We start from the raw sequence: 22,794 nt of genomic DNA, 5'->3' as shown, positions 1-22,794 counted from the left end.
AGCTTACTTTTTCGTGATCAATCGCTGGGATGCGTTTAATATAGTCTAGAAAACCGAGTATGTAATTTGAACTCATTTTTTACGACAATAATTCTTCTTTATATATTTCGTATACGATTAAGTACAAAAGAAAGGTAATATCTCAAATTTTTAAAAATATAATGAAGAAAATGTATTATTGCATCAGTTCTCGATTTTTTCACATTTAAAACGAGGTTTTCACTATGCTTTACTCTCTGACACTTTCTCTAAAATCTTTTTGCAATTTTGTCTTTCAGTGGATTTAGGAGTTTAAATAATTTATTTGGATTGTCTTTTGAGAAGTTCCGCTTGATAAAATATATTTTTATAAAAACGCATCTATTTTATTCTTTTAGTTCTGTTAAGGATTAATAATTTGGATAAGAATAAACTGTATAGAAACTGGATGGCTGCATGTTTAAGATAAAAGTAAAGTTCGACACTAAAATAATTGACCCGGACGTGATTTGAACACGCAACCTTCTGATCTGGAGTCAGACGCGCTACCGTTGCGCCACCGAGCCCTGTGAGCATTTCACATTGTAAGCTATCTTTTGTAGATGTATTTTAAATAAAAGAAGTGGATTTTATAAATAAAAAATATTATAAAGATAAAAATGTTCACATGAGTGTAATAAATGAGTGAGTTAAAATTAAGAAAAATGGTAAAAACTAATTTTTAAATGTTCAATTACTGAGATTGAATCACCTTTTTAAAGCTACAATAGCTTAAGATGCGTAATTTAAAGTCATGGTTAGAAAATGAAAACAGTATCTATAATGGCTCATCATTCTCCAAACTTCGGTCTCGGATTCATCGGTTCTTGAACCCGTAATCTTCAGATCCCGAATCGAGTCCCAATCTTCATTATTATTATTACTAATTCCTTTCAGTTCATACTCGTTCGCTAGCTTTATTAATAATTTTGAAGGCCTGAGGCGACCAGCTTGTTCGACCAGATTATTGATATTTTAAGTTGTTAAATGATTAAGAACCTAACCGATGAAAAGCAATTTTTATATCATTCTTTATTTTGATGTGATTAAAATTATGAATTAAATTGAATCAGTCTACAACAAACTAATTCGGGTGCAAATTAAGGAGTGTATATACCTGGATTGGTTTGGTTATATTAACGTCCCGTTTGAAGCAACACTAGGGCTATTTTGGGACGGACCTCGTCATTTTGAACCACGGTCAGATGACGAGGACGATACCTGAGCTGGCACCCCCCTCTCCACACCACACCACATCACACCAGCGGGAGAACGTTTGGTCATGACGGATTTAACGTGCAACAGACCCCTTTACACGACGGTTCTTCGGTGGAATCGGGTCACGAACCTGAAACCCTCCGGTTCCGAAGCCGAGACCTTACCACCGAGCCACCGCGGCCCGTATATACCTGGAAATAAAAATGAAAGTGAAAATCCTGCTTCGGAATAAATGTCCAAAGAAAACATTAACATTTTATCTGCCAGTTACAAAATAACTCATATTGCTTATCTTGTCTAGGACAAACAATAAGGTTGTCTCGTAGAATTCATAATATGATTAAATCATTTTGACTACCGGCATCCTGGCCTGGAGGTAGCGCGTCTTTCCCGTGATCTGGGCGCCCCGGGCCTGGTTGTCCTTTACCCTGTGTTTAGTTTAGTTTAGTTTAGTTATAATAACGTCCCGTTGTAAAGCAACACTAGGGCTATTTTGGGACAGACCTCGTCATTTTGAACCGCGGTCAGATGACGAGGACGACACCGGAGCTGGCACCCCCTTCTTCACACCACGCCACACCAGTGAGACTTTACCCTGTCTTCTCTCTGTGAGGTGTGTGAATGTCCCCCCCCCCTGTATAAAGGGGCTGGTCAAGCGAATGTGTGAGTATCGTCTTCATATGAGCTAGAAGTCAGACTGCTCTGCTCTCGGGTGCTATGAGGCCGTTACCTTTAGAAGCTACTGCACCCAGCTTACCGTTGTAACGCGGACACGACATCATCTTCATCATATTGACTCCTAGGAGATAATAACAAGAAACGTTCCTTATATAATGTATCGCTAATCAGGATGTTCTACATGGTGACAGCGCTGTAATCTTTTGACGTTTTTTACTTTTTATATTTCTTATAATAGAAAGTAAATATTTAATGAACAAACAATCTAATTATTAGAATCCCACTCCATTTCACTTCATGATAAATTAATAAATTTTATTCAAAGGAGACAGGAAGTGTCTGATGTTAGTGAATAATTATGGAGGGGAGTAGGATGCCTGTGTGACATTTCACACGAGGTAGACATTATTTCACGTCCATTCAAAAAACAACCATTCTTCTAAGAATAGCCTCTTGGAATCACGTTTCCGAACGCGAGACTGAATTATATGAACCCAATGACCGGAAATTTCCATATTTTAAAATCACTCACAACTTTTAAAAAGAGTCCGAGGCCCTTTGAGAAGCCTGATTATGGGGTCATTTTGAAATAAAGATATGGGTTTGAGAATTTTATGTAAATGGGCTGTTCGGTGTGTTGAACTGCTTGCTGTGTTACATTGACTTTTCTATTCAGCGGGTTAGACTATTTGATGTGAGATGACTTGAATTTATTATAAGATCAATTGACTTTGCGATTTATTTCAATATTCGGATAAAAATAGTTGTGTGTGTGTGTGTGTGTGTGTGTGTGTGTGTGTGTGTGTGTGTGTGTGTGTGTGTGTGTGTGTGTGTGTGTGTGTGTGTGTGTGTGTGTGTGTGTGTGTGTGTGTGTGTGTGTGTGTGTGTGTGTGTGTGTGTGTGTGTGTGTGTGTTTAAGTATATTTTCTACAACGTATTCAATGGTTTCAAATGTATATTAAAAGTTTATGGCTTTAGTATATGTTTAGGTACTGAAAGATGCATAAAGAGATGAGATACATGTAAAATCATAAATTAAATATTTTAGAAGAATCAGGATTTTCAGAAGAATGGTGAAATATTTGATAAAAAAAATATGAAAATAGAATGTGTTCAAAATTTTTATTTCGAGGAAGGAGGGGTGGGGATTCCCTTATGTTCTATTACTGTCCTGTTCCTGAAAATTTTTGTTTTGAAAAAATTATTCATTCAATTCTTTTTTTAAAGTTTTTTATCAATAAATGCTAGCAGGGATGGTCTCTCTGAAACTTTCTCGTTTACTTTTTAATAAAGATATTATTGAAATTTAAGGACCTTAAATAAGGCCGTATAAATTGCTAAAAATTTTGTTATCAAAATCTAACACATAAGCGGAATTGAATACATTTCCACAGTCTAAACCATTCTTCCCGCCAGAGGGCACATCAAATATAAGGGTGAGAAACTCCTAGCCTGGTGTTTGGTTCTCGCTGCCTGGGTCGATACAGTAATGGTGTGGGATCGGCTGTCTCCTACGATGGCGGGACGTGCTTCTTATAGGTAGGGGAAAGTTTGGACCGTGGCCGGTGATAGCCATTAGGACTCAAATTTAGTTCCTGCCATTGCTTTCGCGACTGTCCTTTCATTCAGATTTAATCCGTCTGCCTTATGAATAAGCGAGACGAAGTAGCCTTGTATGGTTATCTAAATCATTGAGTTTTTGACTCATCGCGTTTATATGCACAGAACGTGCAAACAGACAGACTGTCAATCCGATATTGATTTGGTTCATAATTTAACAAAAATCTACACTTTAAATACTAAAAATGTGTAACCAAATTTTATCTCTCTAGGTCTTTGCGTTTTGAAATTGTCTTGCTCACTTGCAATCGAAATATTTTGTAATATTTCTATAATATTTCGTCTGAAATATTGCATATAATATTTTTGCAGATGTAATATTTTTTGGACTCGAAATATTCCTCTATTTTCTCTGGAATCTATTTAGAATAAAAACTTCTTCTGAATAGATTCCATACAAAATACTATAGAAATCTACTAATTCCCTGTAAATATCGTATACCAAATTTCAGCTGTCTAGTCCAAAGCATTTTTGAGTTATCGTATTCATAGACCAAGTGACAGACAGAGAGAGAGGAAAATCGGACTCATAGTGATCTAAACAATGTATAAATCTGGAAGTTCTAACACAATTTTGGACGATTACATTACTTTCTCTTCGTACATAATAAAGTAAGCCTGAAACGCCTCAAAAGTTGTTTCATTTACTTATAGAATTTAAATCTATAAACAATATTGTAACCTTTTAAAGCTGTAAGTGGCAACGCAGTAAAGTTATAAACATTTTTTTTTCATTTATTTGCTTACCTATAGACATTCCATCGAAAACCTGTTATGCATTTAATAAAATTGTGTTTCTTTTCTCACACATAACAATCCCCAAAATGAAACTAGGAAATAAAATTTTCTCTGTGCAATTTATCGGACTGTAGCTAGTTTGTTTGAATGATATTGAGGGCCGTTGGTAAGGTCTCGGCTTCGTAACCGGAGGGTTTCAAATTCGAGACCCAATTCCACCGAAGAACCGTACTTGTAAGCGGGTCTGGTAAACGTTAAATCCGTCGGAGCCAAACGTCGTCCCGCTGGTGTGGTGTGGAAGTTTGAAGAGGGGATCCCAACTCAGGTGTCGTCCTCGTCATCTGACCCACCTTGTCATAAAAACTACGAGGTCCGTCCCAAAACAGCCGTAGTGTTGCTTTAAAAACGGGTCATTAATATAACTAAACTAAACTAAATTTGAATGATAATGTTTATAAATCTGCAAACTACCTTACACTGTACCATCCTATATGCATGGCAAACCCAGGCAAATCCAGTGCGATCTTACAGAGGCAAATAAACTTAAAACAATAAAACACTTAATTGATTGTTGGCCTTGTTTGTCTAGTAGAAAATTGGATACCATTCTTACCAGATTAAGAATTGGCCACACACGGCTCACACATAAACATTTGCTGTTGGGGGAACCCGCACCCCGATGTACAGTATGTCAGTGTCCTATGACGGTTCTTCAGATCTTAATAGAATGTCCACAATTTAACAATGAACGAATTCGCTACTTTCACTACTTCTCAAATCAAATTAAAAAATATTCTTCATAAAGTTCCCCACCCCCACCTTTTTACCTTTTTAAAAATGATTGGCTTTTACTTTTCGATTTGATTCGTAAATAACTCTTAATTTCTGTTTTACTATGCTATTGCTTTTTGTAGATTTTACAGGTTGACAAGTTCAGGAAAATGTTGCAATTTAGAAAGAAAAAAAATGTAACTTTTAAAATAGGATTAAATTTTACCGTACGTTTGGAGCAGTTTAATCAAAAATGGTTCTTGCGCCAATAAACTCCATCAATCAACCAACCTATATGCATGACAGGAAAATTATTCAAAAGATTCTGTTGGGTATATCGATGGACAACGAGTTACCAAATTCGGCATGCATTTACTTCTTGAATAGTAGTGCTTACTAAGAAATATTTTTAATTAGAATTAAATTTTTAATTATATATTAATCGAAATATTTAAATTTTTCACATAAGAAATTAGCGTTTCAAAAATTAAGTAATAATAATAATCCTGTATTATATCCAGAATTTTATTTCATTATAATTTTTTTGTTGTTTGGTTGTTTTAATACATTTTACAACAATAATTATTTATATTTTCAGTTACTTTATTGATACCCAAGTGCATTGCGAAAATAATGAATATACTCTTATCTGCTCCTATACGAAAGTATTCAAACAGAAAGTATAGACTTCGAAAGTTTGATAAATCTCGGCGCTTCAGATCTCCGCGAGTCCGAAAAACTCATTATTATTAAAACTGTCATCCAACCTGTCTGATTTTGAACTGATTGCTTCTATTTCTTTGAAATTTTAGAGGTATGAAATGCGGGAGGATAGAACTTGGGACCTTTAGGTTAGCAGTCCAGTAACGATCCGATTTTACCAAAACAGCTGTTCGGGTAGAAGCGCTGTTACTGACTTATATGCTATTCAACACAAAATGATGCTTGATTATATTTTTAAGACAATGATGGAATCAAATATTTCTGATGTAAATGTGAAATTTTACACAATTATCACATTATAGTGTCATTAAAACTGGTGTGGCGTGGTGTGGAGAGGAGGATGCCAGCTCTGGTGTCGCCCTCGTCATCTGGCCACAGTACAAAATGACGAGGTCCGTCCCAAATTAGCCCTAGTGTTACTTTAAAACAGGACGTTAATATAACTAAACTAAACTAGTGTCGTTAAAAATATAATTTTTTTGTTTGTTTGTTTGTTTACAATGATGTAAAAATCAGTTTGTGCTGTAATATTTTCATAATTTATCTTAGAAAAATATATAAATTTGGTTTAATTTGAATTAATTAAAATTCTAATAAAAAATTTTTTTTTAAAGAACATTCCGAAATGTGGTTTCTTTGCATTCCAAAATATACGTGTACCAAATATGATAACTCTGGATCAAACAACTTGTTTGCATTTTCAAACGGTGTAAAAATCATTTTTGTGCGATAATAATTTTGGAAGTTATTGTAGAAAAAAATCAAAAATTCAGCTTAATTTTTAATTAATTAAAAGAATAATTAAAAATTAAAAAAAAAAGCTCTGAGGCGCAAATTCCGACAATCCAAAGTTTATATGCACCAAATTTGTTGCGCCTGGGCCTATACACAGACACATATTCATCTTTATTAATAGTAAAGATTTGGATGCAATTTTCCAAGAACAATGATCCTGTCATTCAGAAAAGATTTTTTAGTGTACCAGATATATGTTGTGAAATTGTGGCATGACCCTTTCAAATGATCGATGGCTTTGATACAATGCCATCTGGTGAACTGAAAACATACTATGGGCCTTCCGGCTACATTGAGAAATTTATAAAAAATTGCTTATACCAAATAGACAACACAAACAGCTTGACTTCATATTGTTATTAATTGGTACCCTTTATATTGTAAGATATATGAGAAAGTTAGAGAACAGACATTTCCAATTTTTTAATTATTTATTTGGCATAGAAAATAATAATAGATGTGAAAATAGAAATTATTCCAATATCAAAACTATCATCTTTTTTTATTTAAGTACTAAAACCAAAAACAGTGCTTTTTTCTTAAGCATTACCACTTCACTTAATTTTACGCAATTTCATTTACCTCAAAGTAATATTCCTCAATTTTCTGTTTGAAATTTGGAAAAATTGGAAACTTTTCTAAATACTTGCAATTATAATATAGCCGAAATTTCGTATACTATAGAATTAAATTTCTATTCAAATCGATAGTCATTTGAAACCAAGATGAACTTTTTTTGAACGAGGTTAATGACATTAAAATATTCATAGGATAAAGAGCTAGTTTCAAAGGCATATATCAATTCCCAGACATCGTAAAAATTGTTCACAATCCACTGCTTCAAGGTTTTCACGAGAAAGCCCTGAAAAAGTTGATCATTAATTCAGTTGCCCAAATGCATGAGAGCCAGAAGTTTTTTAAAATTTATCTCCTTTTTTTTCCATAAGCGTATATTTTTAAATAAATCGTGAGATATTTTTCCTGGTGACAATAAAACTAATGAACCGCAGGAGGAAAAAGTTCTGCATTTAATGAATTAAGACTTTTTTTAGGTTTTATATATTTCGTGTTTATATACAGTTGATAAAGTTAATTGCTGTAAATAGAAAATTCCTTTTTTTAATATAAATATTTGGATGTTTCTTCTATTTTAGATTATTAATATTTTTATGGCAATAATATAATTTTCATTATTTGAAAAAGGAGGAAAATGGTTCCACTATAGCAGCAAAATGTCGCTGGATTATTCCTTATATTTCAAATAAATATATATTTTACATTCAAAATAATTTAATATTTTCTTTTCGATAGAATTAATTTTTAAATAATCGAAATATGGTATAAAATGGGAAGACAATACCCATAATATTACATTTTTTTATTAAAAACAACGGTTTTATTTCAATAAATAATTCATTACTTACTGAATTCAACAAATACTATGGAATAATTGTAAAAATCGTTTGCATATTAAATATTGTGTATTTTTTATTTCAAATTCATTTCATTTTGAAATTTAATACATTTTGCATATGAATGAGATTTGGTTTGTATATATTATTACAATTAATTATAATTATAATAATAAAAATCAATCTCCTGCTTAACTGGTATTTGGTGGAATTTTTTCTCATGATTTGTCTGAAAACAGTATTAAAAAAATTTTTTTGATCGTTTCGACTTGAAATTGCGCCAAAATTACAAATGATATTTTAGAATAGAATTTTACTTATAAAAAAAGAAGAATTAGAATTATTGTATTCACAGATAAACATATTTAAAAAAAAAAAAAAGAATGTGTTTTTCGAATTTAGGTTTATCTGACACGTGGAGATTCGCCGAAATCTCGAGTTTCAAGTTTTTGGAAATTACAATATTTTCTCCTTCGTATATTAGAAAGGAAAAGCCATGCGGTTGTTTGAAAATTTTCATTATTACTCATTTTTACATTTTATTTATTTATTTTAACTATTTTTGCATACAAAATACATAAATAGAAAATTTTGTAATCGTCGAAAAATTGAAATTCGAGATTTTGACGGTTCTTGATGTTTCAAGCTTCCCTCTGTCCGACAAATACATTTTTGGGATGTTTGAGTTTATGAACGGGTTAACTCGGAAACTTTTTGAACTAGATGAATGAAATTTCTTATAGTGTCTTAACTCCAAATTTATAACTTTCGATCCAATTTTGAACGAAATCAATCTCAAAATTTTGTCTTTCTGTTAAATGGATAAAACTTGGTACAAAGTTTAAACATTTAAAGTGTTGACCCGAATCTAATTTTAAATCAAATCAGTCTAAGGACTGGCCGTCTGTCTTTCTGTATATTTACAAGCATGTAAACATGTTAATTGAAAAATGCAACAACTTAGATAAATGAAATTTAGATATAATATTGCAATTAAAATTTTAGTTCTCGGTCAGTTTTGGTTTCAAGTGGTCGAATAAAAGGTTTTCAAATGTATACTCTTGTTATCTTTTCTTTACTGCAAAGCACAAAACGCTCATGTGAAGAATTCTGAAAATAAAAATCTGAGTATTCTTCTTGTTCACGGCCTTACCCAAGATTCCCTTTTTTTTATTCGAGAGGAAATGAAAATATCTTTGTTATTGAGTATATGAGAAATTCTCGGATGAACATTGCCTCTAGACATTGAAATCTCGAATCATTTTTTTTTATCTCGAATAAAATGTGTTTAAAAAATAATTTATTCTTAGTGAACAAAAATTCTTCTTCCGTGTACACAAAATGTACATAAAAAGCAAAAAAAAAAAAACACACACACACACACATTAAGATTCTTTTTTTTTTTTTTCATTTTCTTTTTAGAGAGAACAACATGGAAATGACAAGTTCAACAGTGAAACTGTTTTCCTGCTTGGCACTTCTCTTCCGTACCTCATTAGAGAACATTTTGATGCGCTACAAAAATTGACAGACGATTTATTATTTATTAGACGATTATTAGAATGCAGATGATTTGAAAGTAAATCTTCTTCTTCTAAACTTTTATTTGACCGAAATATTTCAAATTGCTAAGAAAAAAAAAAGCGAAAATATTCCAAAAACAAGTTGGCAATATCTTTACACTGTTTAACAATTAATTTTTAAAAAAATTCTACTTCGGCAAACTGGAAGACAAAAGTAGATTCCTTATTATCTTACTTAATAATTTCAAATTCGTTTCAATCTTAAACAAAACAAAAAAATATTGCATACAAGTTGCCTTTTGCGACCAACTGGTTCGTTGGTGATATTGAGTATATTTAATGTTATTTAATCGTTTAGATATAACTTCAGGTCCATGATTCTACAAACAGTCAGACATTAAAGCCGTGATATTTTAACTGTCTTATTCCAGTTCTGTTCATTGTGTATACAAAATTTTCTAATAGAAACCAGTTCCATGGTAACATTATTTATCTTCAGAATTTAGTGGTATTATAATTTCACTTTTTTATTCGTTCTGTAAGTGACATAAATCTTGAACAAAATCCTTCTTTAACATTCAACAACAATGGAAGAAAATCAGACGATCTAATATTTGATGAAACGATGAAAAATATTTCGGTTTTATTAGCAACAGTGAAAAAATTGTTATGAAATATACTTAAAAATATGTTTTAAAAATTTATTAAATCTAGACTAAAACATTTTACAACTACTAAATTAATATCTTTGAAAAAATATTTTTTGTACATTAAAATGATTTAAAAATCCTTTTTTTTTTTTTCTGTGGGAATATACTCCAAAGTTATTGCAAATAAACATCAAAATCTAGCTTTTTTTTAATTAATTAAAATTTCAAAAAAATCACTGCCAAGTCACACTTCCGCTCTCCAAAGTATATCTGGGCCAAATTTGGGAGCTGTGGTCAAACGGTCTTACCTTGTAAAGCACTAACACACATACTTATCTTTATTGAAAATAGAGCTAGAGATAAATGTTTAACGTGATCTCTATTTCCACATTTAAATAAATAAATAATCAAATACATTAAAAAAAACATACATTAAAACATGTGCAGTTTCTGTAATTTTCTAAAGCTGACCATTTTTTATATAATTTTTGTCTATAAATATTTCTGATGTTTTATTTTTATCTGATGAGTTTTCTTCGAGCTTTTAAATTTTAATCCATGTGTATTTAAACAATTTCAAATGAAGGGCAGAAAATAAGCATAGAAGTATATTTTTTTAATTTATTCAAATATCACGATACTGATCATATTAACAATAGTTGAAGTTAGGAGTTGGAAATTATTTTTCAGTCCCTAACTTCTGAACAATTCCGGCTGTCAAAAAAAAAGCTTTAATGCAAAAGCTATTCGTCTTAGTGAGTGTGGTGAAGAGCTTATAAGCCAGTTAACAGCTACGAAACACAGGCGATTGCTTTTGTCTTGTGGTCTTGTTACTCGGCTGCGAACGATAAGGTCTCAGGTTCTGTACTCGCTCAATTCAATCTCTACATGAGACTCTAATTCTCCTGATTTGATATATTTTTCTATCTTCAACCGTAAAAAAAAAAAAAAAAAAAAAAAAACTATGGGAAATAGAAATTTCAACCCCTCCCCCCTCCCTTTTGAGCTTGATGACCCGTGTGCAAACTCATTGGAGGATTTTATTCTCATTACAACATAACTAAAAGAAATTAAAACACAATCAAAATTATTCGAGTAATCGTATTCATTCATTATCGCTGAAGATCTGCAAAAATTTTCTCAAAAATCTTGTTACAAGAACCATTGCAGTAGATAGAGTCTTCCTATGATAAATATAATAAAAATGAAAGGCATATAGAATTGAATAAATGGAACGTGAGTTATAAAATTGAATGTTGTGGCTTTCATGATGTTTTGCATCACGATGGAGATGGATGCTATAACATTCATGTCCTCGAATATATTAAGAATCATGTTTCGAAACAGTGCTTCTTTTATTCTGACCGGTAATAGTTCTTAAGAGCTATTTTAAATCTCGCATCTGTGCTAACTCGACTGCAAAAACATCTTCCTTTTATATTAAAGCTCTCTGAACTGTAATAAATACCCACAGACGATACAACAAACACTCAAACGAAAATTCTAATGTAATATTACAAATAATCTTAATTTTAATAAAAGTCATTAGTACAACCTGCACCTGTGATAGTGAAACCAAAATCCAATTCTTATAAATTTGTAATATTATTACCTTGTGCTCATAGTAAAGAAATTTAACGAAATTCTCAAGACTCCAAATCAATGATTTCAACCTTTGCAATGAGTTGTTGTCATGACAACGAATTTGAAAACAAGAATGAAAGTTCTATAAAATACAAGAATTATGGCAATATCTTTTAAGAGCTTAAGTCCATAGAACCTTCTGGAAAATCAGATACCTTGTCACAGAAATTATTCAAGAAAGATAAAAAGAATCAGTGAAGTGAATTATCTCTTTGGAATATTGATATTTGAGCAAGCTCTCTAGGTGCCCTCTGAGAGCTTTTTCATTATTCTGAAATAATTTTCCATAAAATTCGCTATGCGTTATTGGTTTCTGCAAGTAATTGTTACTAAGAACATTTCGATTGCGTTTTGCAATATGGGCTTCTTATGTTTTTCATGGAATAAAGCGTTATTATCTGTTATTAAGCATAATGAACCTTTCATGGTTTACTTTCTTTCACCTGTATTACCTTTCTTTCGCTATATGTTCAAGAGATGCATACAGGTAAGCAGAATCTTTTCCACCGAAGACATGTGGATTTCTATGAAAGTTACCTAGAAGTATACCATCCACTGGCAGGCTAGAAAAATTACTCACAGGAAATCAAAATGACCAACTTATAATCAAAAACTCAACAAGTAAATCAACCACCTTTTTCTATTTTAAAGCTCTCCTGACCATTACATTAAGATACTGAGGAGATAAGGCCGGGATAGCCTGGTTGGTAGAGCGTTGGACTAGCGTTCCTTAGGTTGCGAGTTCGAACCCCGCCGCCCGAAGATTCAACGCGTGCTTGGTGACTGACGCACGTATAAATCTGCCGTGGTCACAAAGTCCTCCATGTCGAGAGTAATACCACCAGGGGGTGATCGTTCTCTGATTCAGGTCTAATTTACGGTCTGTGGATGAGTGAATGAAATGCGAGAATGAAGTCTGCCGCGTAAAAAGGGTTGTGACGTGTGTGTAGTTAAGTCGTACTCTTGACCCTAGTTGGCTCTACAATAAAACAAGCGCTCCTCTTTAGGCTTAAATCGGCTATCTTCGAACATCGGGCTTGTCCGTGGCAAGGGCGATAAGTAGGGATTGCAATACTGGACCAAAATTTCAATATCGGTATTTTTTAAATTTTAATACCGGTATTAGAAATTTTAGAAAAAGAAAGAAAACACAGGTGTTTCTTTGTTTTATTTGCCAGTTTTGTTAGAGAGTGTAAATATCACAAAAATAATTTGCAACTTATAAATTATAACAGTATATAATCACAAAAAAGTAAAGAAACATCTTATTTATTTAAATCACAAAAAAAATATAAATATCATGTGGTACTATTACAAATTTTTGAAATGGGATCTTAAAAAACATAATGCATCAATGGTACTATCATTAAGCCTGAAAAGTAATTTTGTATAAAAATTACCAGCTGTCGAAAACGCTCTTTCGGCATCAACGGTAGTTGGTGGTACTGTTAGCAATGCGCGATATACTTTTTCCAAGTATTTACCTCTAAATCCCTCATCTTCAAATAAATCGATTTCCCGTCGGATGGTTTTGGATATAACAGATTTGTGTATTGTATTTTTGGTTCGTTGAAATTTTATTTATCGCTAATTCTAATTTTTGTTCAAGAGACAATTCCTTTTCACTATCGACAGTACTGACATCATAATCTTCGATAATTGAACCGAATTCTTCCGAATGTGGATAGGTTTGTGGGTAAACAATTTTAAGAAAATTTACTCTAAACTTAATCAGATTTGAATTGGTTATTTTCTTTTCTTCTTTTTCATTTTCATTTTTAAAATCATTATAATTATGTAAATACCATAAGGCATTTTCTATTTCGGTATGCCTTTCTTCTGTGAGATTTTTCAATGTAATATATAATTCTTCAGATAGTGATGTGTGCTGTTCTTTCAGTGACTACAACATGAAATTTGTTGTTGCATTAGCTGTTAATAAAATACAATCTCTCCTACATAATGCCTCAATAATCAGTTTTATTGGAAGTAGAGCTGATATAGTTCTGGATATTAAGCCGAATTCACTATCTGAAAAATTAATTTACAGGTTTAAGTCAATTATTACTTTTTTGATTAGATTTCCCAGTTTCAAAAATCGTTCCATCATTAGGAGTAAACTGTTTCAACTTGTTTTAGAATCTAATATTAACATATATTCTGTTTTATTTTCAGTTAGTATATATTTTAGTAATATATCCTTTTTATAGGGGAACGTTTAAATATCTTAACAATTTTTCGAACTTTATAAATTATAGGAAGCAATTCTTGATAGGTTAATATTTCATCCTCATTAGCAATATCTTCTGCAACAATTACATTGTCAATATCACTCTCACTCTTACTCTTTTCAAAGTTGGAATCCGAAATTTCTATATCCACAGTATTTGGATTCTTCTGTTCTTTATTTTTTCTGTATAACACATCTATTACTCTAATTGAATTCCATGTGCATAGCACAACTGCTGATTTGCACCAGTCAACTTTCCAACTTTTTTCATGATTGTTGCTTCATCAATCGTTATAGATACAATATTTTCTTTCAGGGATAATCCATGTTTCGCTAATTTAGATTTAAGCAATTAATTAAGCCATTAATTAGCTAATTAATTTCGCCCGTTATGGAGACATAAAAACAAAAACGTATACTATTTTGCTATGTTCGCGATACCTGAACATATAGTGGCGAAAATTTTAAAAATTTCTAGTAAATACCGAAAAACCGGTATTTAAACTTGTGAATACCGGTATTACGAAATTTTACAAATGGCTCAAAATACCGGTATTCGGTATCCCGGTATACCGGTATTGCAATCCCTAGCGATAAGTAACAACAACATACTGAGGAGAACAAAAGGAGAAGAAGCTAGAATGTTTTAGAAAAATTGAAAGAAGCAAAATCCCACTACTTTAAAATCTATCGCAGACCTGTTGATTCCTGAGTTGACGAGTCGCCCCTGTATTAGCACTTAGTGCAATTATACGTTGTTGCTTTTTTCTTCCAAGTCTATTTTCTAAGTTTCAACTGCGAAGCGCGGTCGCCTTTGCCCTTCGATGCGAACCACTGAGCGTGTCCTTGTCCACTGCACGCGAGCCTCGACCACCGTGGGTATGACCTTAATCGTCGGAAGGATGGTCAAGAATAACACTTACATAAATGGCAATCCGCAGGCACATCCATCAGGCGTTGATTAGTATTTATAAATGCATGTTCCACTTCGCGTCTCTATATACAGAAATAAAGCAACCTCGCTGCTTGTGTAATGAGAGAACCCTAAAAATAGATAGCTTCTTTTACATCATTAAACACTGAGGTTTATTCTTTGATAAATTTTTAGGAATAAATTGGCAATGGTTTTAGGATTTGCTCCATATGTATGGACGTAGTGGGTTATTAAAAATTTGAATTTCTGGATACGGGGTTTGTGAAAAATGGTATGCTGATGCTCGAATTAGACAACTTGAGCGAAAAGTTTTTAGGGGTGGGTTTAAAAAAAATTATTACATCCTTTTGCAAACGGGTTTGTTCTATTTCTTTATAATCTAAAGATTATTAAGAGCTTTTTAAATGATTTCATAGTAAAATTAAAGAATATGATGCAGATTTTTCCCAATCCTTGCCAAATCAAGACATGCAATAGAAAAATCGTCAACTATCTACTAAAGAATATTATTAGATTACCATCATTGGTCATTTATCTCCTTTAAAAAAGTATTGCTTGGCGTTTGTAAACCCAATCGGCGGAATTCTTCTCGATTTTCTCTTGTGCTTTCACAATTTGGTGGATATTGTCATATGCTATAAGTAAACAAACAAGGTAAGACTTAAAATTAATGTCCGATGGTGGGAGGTATAACATCCTTATCAGAGACCATGTGATAAAAATTTATGTTTCGGTGATTAATTTAAAACTGAAAATAATTTTTTTGTATATTTTTTATAATATTCTTCGATTTGTACTATTACAATATTAAATACAACATTAAAAACGAGCATTTCCATTTCTCTGTTGGGTTCATAGAAGTTCATCATTTGCTAGTTCAGAATATAACCTTTTCTTTCTTCAAAATATTTTTACAAGGAAGTCTTTTGAAATTTTTAAGTTCTGTGCTATTCTCATTTTGGCATTGTTTAAAAAACGAAAGCTTTGGATTTCAGATCTATTTATTTACTCACTAAATTAAAAGTTAATTCAAAAACAGTTGTTTTCGTTTATCAAAGTTTGGTGATATCTTAATTTTTAACAATATCGTAAATCATGCCAATAGATTTAAAATAAATGTCATTTCTTGTAATGAATTCAGTAGCTACTTAGCTGCATTCGATAATGAGGATACTGCCGTATTTCTATTATTTGTACTGCATAAAAATCCTTATTACTTGTACTGTCATTAATGTCGTTACATTCCTTCGTAAAAGCATTATGTAAAAGCCTCCATCAAAAGACTTTGTTGGTAACACTTCAGACATCTGTATCGCGTGATATAGAAATCTGCGCATGGCAATTTTAGTTTCTCCGAATTAGTAAAAAACAGTTCTCGGCAACTGCAAGTCACATCCGAATTGAAAAATTGTGCAATGATTCATTTTTGGACCGAGAAAAAGTGTAACTGCTCTGAAATTTATCGGCAGTTTCATAAAGTGTATAATAAAATGCAATGCCACGTCGAGCTATCGTGCAGTGTTTCAACACGTTTGAGAATCGGTGTGCAGACCAGTGCTAAGCAAAGATAAGACCAACAACAACGATAAAATCTGAGATTATTTTTTAAATAAAACGTTTGATAGAATTTCTTTGCACTATAACAGTGGTAATTACATCAAAAAGTAGATTTCGAATGGAACTTTCGGAAATAAATAAAATTATTGCAGCCTTTCGATCATATTTTGTTTTCTTATGCAGTGCAACACATTTTTCCACTCAGCTTCGTAATAAACTCCTCTAAGGCGTCACTCCTCCCGCTGGTGTGGTGTGGAGAGGGGGATGCCAGCTCAGGTGTCGTCCTCGTCATCTGACCACGGTTCAAAATGACGAGGTCCGTCCCAAAATAGCCCTAGTGTTGCTTCAAACGGGACGTTAATATAACCAAATCAAACCAAACTCTAAGGCGTCACATATTCGCTCTAACTCTGTATGACTTTGAATCCAATTAGATCCTTTTTTATTTACAGACTGCAGCTGGAAAGAGGTAAGATTTTTTTCTTCTATCCACTACTATCAACTCGGGGAAGCTATTAGATGTACAAATTAATGACCTGCCGATATTTGCTTTCATACTCTCTTTCGACGTCGTTCAATATATTCGAGTATTTTTTTTCCATCTTGTACGATATGCGTAGGGGGCATATCACTTTTGAAGATGTCCCACCAGGAGAGGTACCACTCACTACATGATGGATGAGAAGTCTCGAGGCTAGTGGCGTAGTTTTCGATTCCGTTGTGGGCATAGTAATGCTGTAGAAATTGAGTTACTTCCCTTCTATAGATAGAATATACCATCTACGAGAGGAGTTGTACGAGATTAGATGATGGTCTTTGAATTACCATCTTCTACGCTGTCACGATGAGAGTTTATATAACTATCCAAGATGCTTTGACAAGATGATAATAAATCCAATGTAGTTTTTGAAGTACCTGTTTTACGTAGCATAACATTTAAGAAGGTACAAAATTTATTATTTTTAAAGTTAAGGTAAAAAGGTTCTAAATGAAAAAGAGCCTGTCGATAAACATGCATCCATTTTTTTTTTTTACTTTGTTGCTTTTTTCTTCCAAGTCTATTTTCTAAGTTTCAACTGCGAAGCGCGGTCGCCTTTGCCCTTCGATGCGAACCACTGAGCGTGTCCTTGTCCACTGCACGCGAGCCTCGACCACCGTGGGTATGACCTTAATCGTCGGAAGGATGGTCAAGAATAACACTTACATAAATGGCAATCCGCAGGCACATCCATCAGGCGTTGATTAGTATTTATAAATGCATGTTCCACTTCGCGTCTCTATATACAGAAATAAAGCAACCTCGCTGCTTGTGTAATGAGAGAACCCTAAAAATAGATAGCTTCTTTTACATCATTAAACACTGAGGTTTATTCTTTGATAAATTTTTAGGAATAAATTGGCAATGGTTTTAGGATTTGCTCCATATGTATGGACGTAGTGGGTTATTAAAAATTTGAATTTCTGGATACGGGGTTTGTGAAAAATGGTATGCTGATGCTCGAATTAGACAACTTGAGCGAAAAGTTTTTAGGGGTGGGTTTAAAAAAAATTATTACATCCTTTTGCAAACGGGTTTGTTCTATTTCTTTATAATCTAAAGATTATTAAGAGCTTTTTAAATGATTTCATAGTAAAATTAAAGAATATGATGCAGATTTTTCCCAATCCTTGCCAAATCAAGACATGCAATAGAAAAATCGTCAACTATCTACTAAAGAATATTATTAGATTACCATCATTGGTCATTTATCTCCTTTAAAAAAGTATTGCTTGGCGTTTGTAAACCCAATCGGCGGAATTCTTCTCGATTTTCTCTTGTGCTTTCACAATTTGGTGGATATTGTCATATGCTATAAGTAAACAAACAAGGTAAGACTTAAAATTAATGTCCGATGGTGGGAGGTATAACATCCTTATCAGAGACCATGTGATAAAAATTTATGTTTCGGTGATTAATTTAAAACTGAAAATAATTTTTTTGTATATTTTTTATAATATTCTTCGATTTGTACTATTACAATATTAAATACAACATTAAAAACGAGCATTTCCATTTCTCTGTTGGGTTCATAGAAGTTCATCATTTGCTAGTTCAGAATATAACCTTTTCTTTCTTCAAAATATTTTTACAAGGAAGTCTTTTGAAATTTTTAAGTTCTGTGCTATTCTCATTTTGGCATTGTTTAAAAAACGAAAGCTTTGGATTTCAGATCTATTTATTTACTCACTAAATTAAAAGTTAATTCAAAAACAGTTGTTTTCGTTTATCAAAGTTTGGTGATATCTTAATTTTTAACAATATCGTAAATCATGCCAATAGATTTAAAATAAATGTCATTTCTTGTAATGAATTCAGTAGCTACTTAGCTGCATTCGATAATGAGGATACTGCCGTATTTCTATTATTTGTACTGCATAAAAATCCTTATTACTTGTACTGTCATTAATGTCGTTACATTCCTTCGTAAAAGCATTATGTAAAAGCCTCCATCAAAAGACTTTGTTGGTAACACTTCAGACATCTGTATCGCGTGATATAGAAATCTGCGCATGGCAATTTTAGTTTCTCCGAATTAGTAAAAAACAGTTCTCGGCAACTGCAAGTCACATCCGAATTGAAAAATTGTGCAATGATTCATTTTTGGACCGAGAAAAAGTGTAACTGCTCTGAAATTTATCGGCAGTTTCATAAAGTGTATAATAAAATGCAATGCCACGTCGAGCTATCGTGCAGTGTTTCAACACGTTTGAGAATCGGTGTGCAGACCAGTGCTAAGCAAAGATAAGACCAACAACAACGATAAAATCTGAGATTATTTTTTAAATAAAACGTTTGATAGAATTTCTTTGCACTATAACAGTGGTAATTACATCAAAAAGTAGATTTCGAATGGAACTTTCGGAAATAAATAAAATTATTGCAGCCTTTCGATCATATTTTGTTTTCTTATGCAGTGCAACACATTTTTCCACTCAGCTTCGTAATAAACTCCTCTAAGGCGTCACTCCTCCCGCTGGTGTGGTGTGGAGAGGGGGATGCCAGCTCAGGTGTCGTCCTCGTCATCTGACCACGGTTCAAAATGACGAGGTCCGTCCCAAAATAGCCCTAGTGTTGCTTCAAACGGGACGTTAATATAACCAAATCAAACCAAACTCTAAGGCGTCACATATTCGCTCTAACTCTGTATGACTTTGAATCCAATTAGATCCTTTTTTATTTACAGACTGCAGCTGGAAAGAGGTAAGATTTTTTTCTTCTATCCACTACTATCAACTCGGGGAAGCTATTAGATGTACAAATTAATGACCTGCCGATATTTGCTTTCATACTCTCTTTCGACGTCGTTCAATATATTCGAGTATTTTTTTTCCATCTTGTACGATATGCGTAGGGGGCATATCACTTTTGAAGATGTCCCACCAGGAGAGGTACCACTCACTACATGATGGATGAGAAGTCTCGAGGCTAGTGGCGTAGTTTTCGATTCCGTTGTGGGCATAGTAATGCTGTAGAAATTGAGTTACTTCCCTTCTATAGATAGAATATACCATCTACGAGAGGAGTTGTACGAGATTAGATGATGGTCTTTGAATTACCATCTTCTACGCTGTCACGATGAGAGTTTATATAACTATCCAAGATGCTTTGACAAGATGATAATAAATCCAATGTAGTTTTTGAAGTACCTGTTTTACGTAGCATAACATTTAAGAAGGTACAAAATTTATTATTTTTAAAGTTAAGGTAAAAAGGTTCTAAATGAAAAAGAGCCTGTCGATAAACATGCATCCATTTTTTTTTTTTTTTATTGATTAACTTTCAAAAGTTTTAATAAAATAAAAGATGTGGTAATAACGAAGTAGGGTCATTCTCAAGTGTGTGAGGTTTGGTTTGGTTTAGTTTAGTTATATTAATGTCCCGTTTTAAAGCAACACTAGGGCTATTTTGGAACGGAGCTCGTAATAACCGTGGTCAGATGACGAGGACGACACCTCGTCACCACCTTAATGTAAGATTTATTGTTTTCGATTTTGGAAAAGAGATCATTACTTCTGATATTTCATAGGTCTCCCTCGCTCTTTAGAACGAAGTTCCCTTACCATACTGGAATTTCTGTTAAAGACTGTCCAGAAAACCGCTGAGAGCACTTCTGTAAAAAATCATGTAATATTTTTTTTTTTTATTTTTAAAAATGTAAAATAATAATAAAAAATAACGAGAGGTGAGTGTTTAGCTCTTGGTGATCTCTGTTTCCCCCGCCGCCTTCATCGTGAAGTTGATAAATTACTGCTACTTGTTCATAAATTTTATCCAATACCGGTCACAAGTTTGCAATTTTGATGCAAAAAAAAGATCATTTATCTAACTTGTCGCTTTTTATAGTTTTGGTTTATATCCACATAACTAGACTGATAAACAGTAACTGTGTAGACGGTTTTGATCCAATAAAATTCTGATGATAAAATTATATGTTAAATTGTATCAATCTTTTTTCTTTCATTTTATTTTGGATGTATCGTATTTGCTTATCCGTGAGTAAACATGTAGATTTTCTGTGGAAACATTTTGTCGTACGTCTACAATGTTAGCTTAATATTTTATACGAAATTCCATTATTGTAGCATGTTCTTTCTAAGTAACCGTGTTCACAGGTAAGCATGATTCTATTTATTTTTCGAATTTAAGAAAATTTCCGTGTCGAAAGACTGAGATCAAAATGTTCTCTCTTTGAGAAAGTAATCAAACTTTCAATGTCGTTTTAATTCTGTTACAATTCTCTTAAAAGAATATTGAATCAAAGTAAGTATAAAATTGTAGCTTAAAGACTTTTATTGAGATTTTCATCGTTGTTCAGGTGCTGAATACTGATTGAAGATACACACTGATACGATTTATACTCAGTTGTAAATCTTTAAAAAGAACTCTTCTTAATGTACTCATGAAATATTAGATGTTAAATGATTATCATTTTTAAAAATTGTCAAATAAATACAAAAGCTGCAACGATATATAATGTTGTTGTTTTTTTCAATTTATATATTTAAAATAATAAAAAAAAACATAGAAGCAACTCTCCTCGTCCTAATCACTGATCTAATCTCCTCAATTTTTCCTTCTGTGAAGGATCATGCCCTCTAAATAGATATCCAATCGCCGTCTGACCCTCCCCCCCCCTTTTTTTTTTCTTTTCTGCTTCATTTTCAGAATTTCAATAATATTATTTTCTCAGTGCATGCTCTTTAGGGAAGAAACGCGACATAGTTCCTCAGTCGCAGCTATCGTGTCGACTTCGAAAATTTTTATTTCATACTAGTCCTCTTTGACGACCAGCTGATTCACCGAGAAAACTGATTATATTTAATTTCAGTTGAATCATTTAAATATAACTTCAAATCCATAATTCTGCCAAATTATCAAACATTAAAGCCATGTTATTTTAGCTGTGCCACGTATTTCTCGGCTCATTTTGTAAATAAACTTTTCTAACGGAGACTAGTCCTATAATATCATAGCGCTATTAAATATATTGTTACGAATTTTTCCGGGGTTCGTTTGGATAGTGGGAGTTATATGGTGTGGAGAACGCTCAATCAGCAGGCGGCAGTAAGAAAATAAAACAACGACGTTTATTTACAAGAAGACACACAGGACAGCACAAAGATGACAACTATATTCAGCACACAATTATCTTCAGCCGAGACGTGCAGACAACAGCACACAACAGACTCTACTTCAGACAGTAGCGCGCAGCTTAATTCAGCACTAACTTGACTCCGTCGCTGCTCCGCTAATCTCTGGAAGGCCAGTTCTTTATCGTCTCTTCCGACTACTCTCGCACTCCACTGGTTCACGAATACTGTATTCACGACGACTCAATTCACCCCCGGTTCAGGACTGCCCTGTAGCTGCTGATGCTTCCTTTTATAGGTCTCAGGAGGTGGGGCTAGAAGCCTCTCAACCCATCAGGAACGTTCGAGGCGTAACTCGGTTCCTACTGGACGGATCGGAAAATTCTCGATGTTTCGGGTATAGTCTATTTTGGCGCCAAAGTCGTCAAATTCGTCGCCAAGTTTGTCTCCAAGCTCTAGGACCTCCTATGGAACCGACTATGCTGGGAAGCCGCTTCACAGATTCGTAACAATATATATATATATATATATATATATATATATATGTTTGGTTTATCTATCTTCTGACTTTCGAGATTATAACTTCATTTTTATTTGTTTTGTAAACCACGCAAATATTTACCAGAATTCTTTAGCATTCAAGAATGGAAGA

At 33.0% G+C, this 22,794-nt stretch overlaps 1 non-coding gene across 1 annotated transcript; it reads right to left on the bottom strand.

Annotated features, from left to right (window-relative positions):
* Positions 1-473: 473 nt before the first annotated feature.
* Positions 474-545, bottom strand: Trnaw-cca (transfer RNA tryptophan (anticodon CCA)). The gene has a single exon. It is a non-coding gene; the product is annotated as a tRNA-Trp (tRNA).
* Between the last annotated feature and the right edge of the window lie 22,249 nt (positions 546-22,794).

Source organism: Argiope bruennichi, chromosome 7 (assembly GCF_947563725.1).
Source record: "Argiope bruennichi chromosome 7, qqArgBrue1.1, whole genome shotgun sequence".
Taxonomy (NCBI): Eukaryota; Metazoa; Arthropoda; class Arachnida; order Araneae; family Araneidae; genus Argiope; species Argiope bruennichi.
The sequence above is the reverse complement of the archived record's forward strand: the minus strand, read 5'-3'. Positions and strand labels throughout refer to the sequence as shown.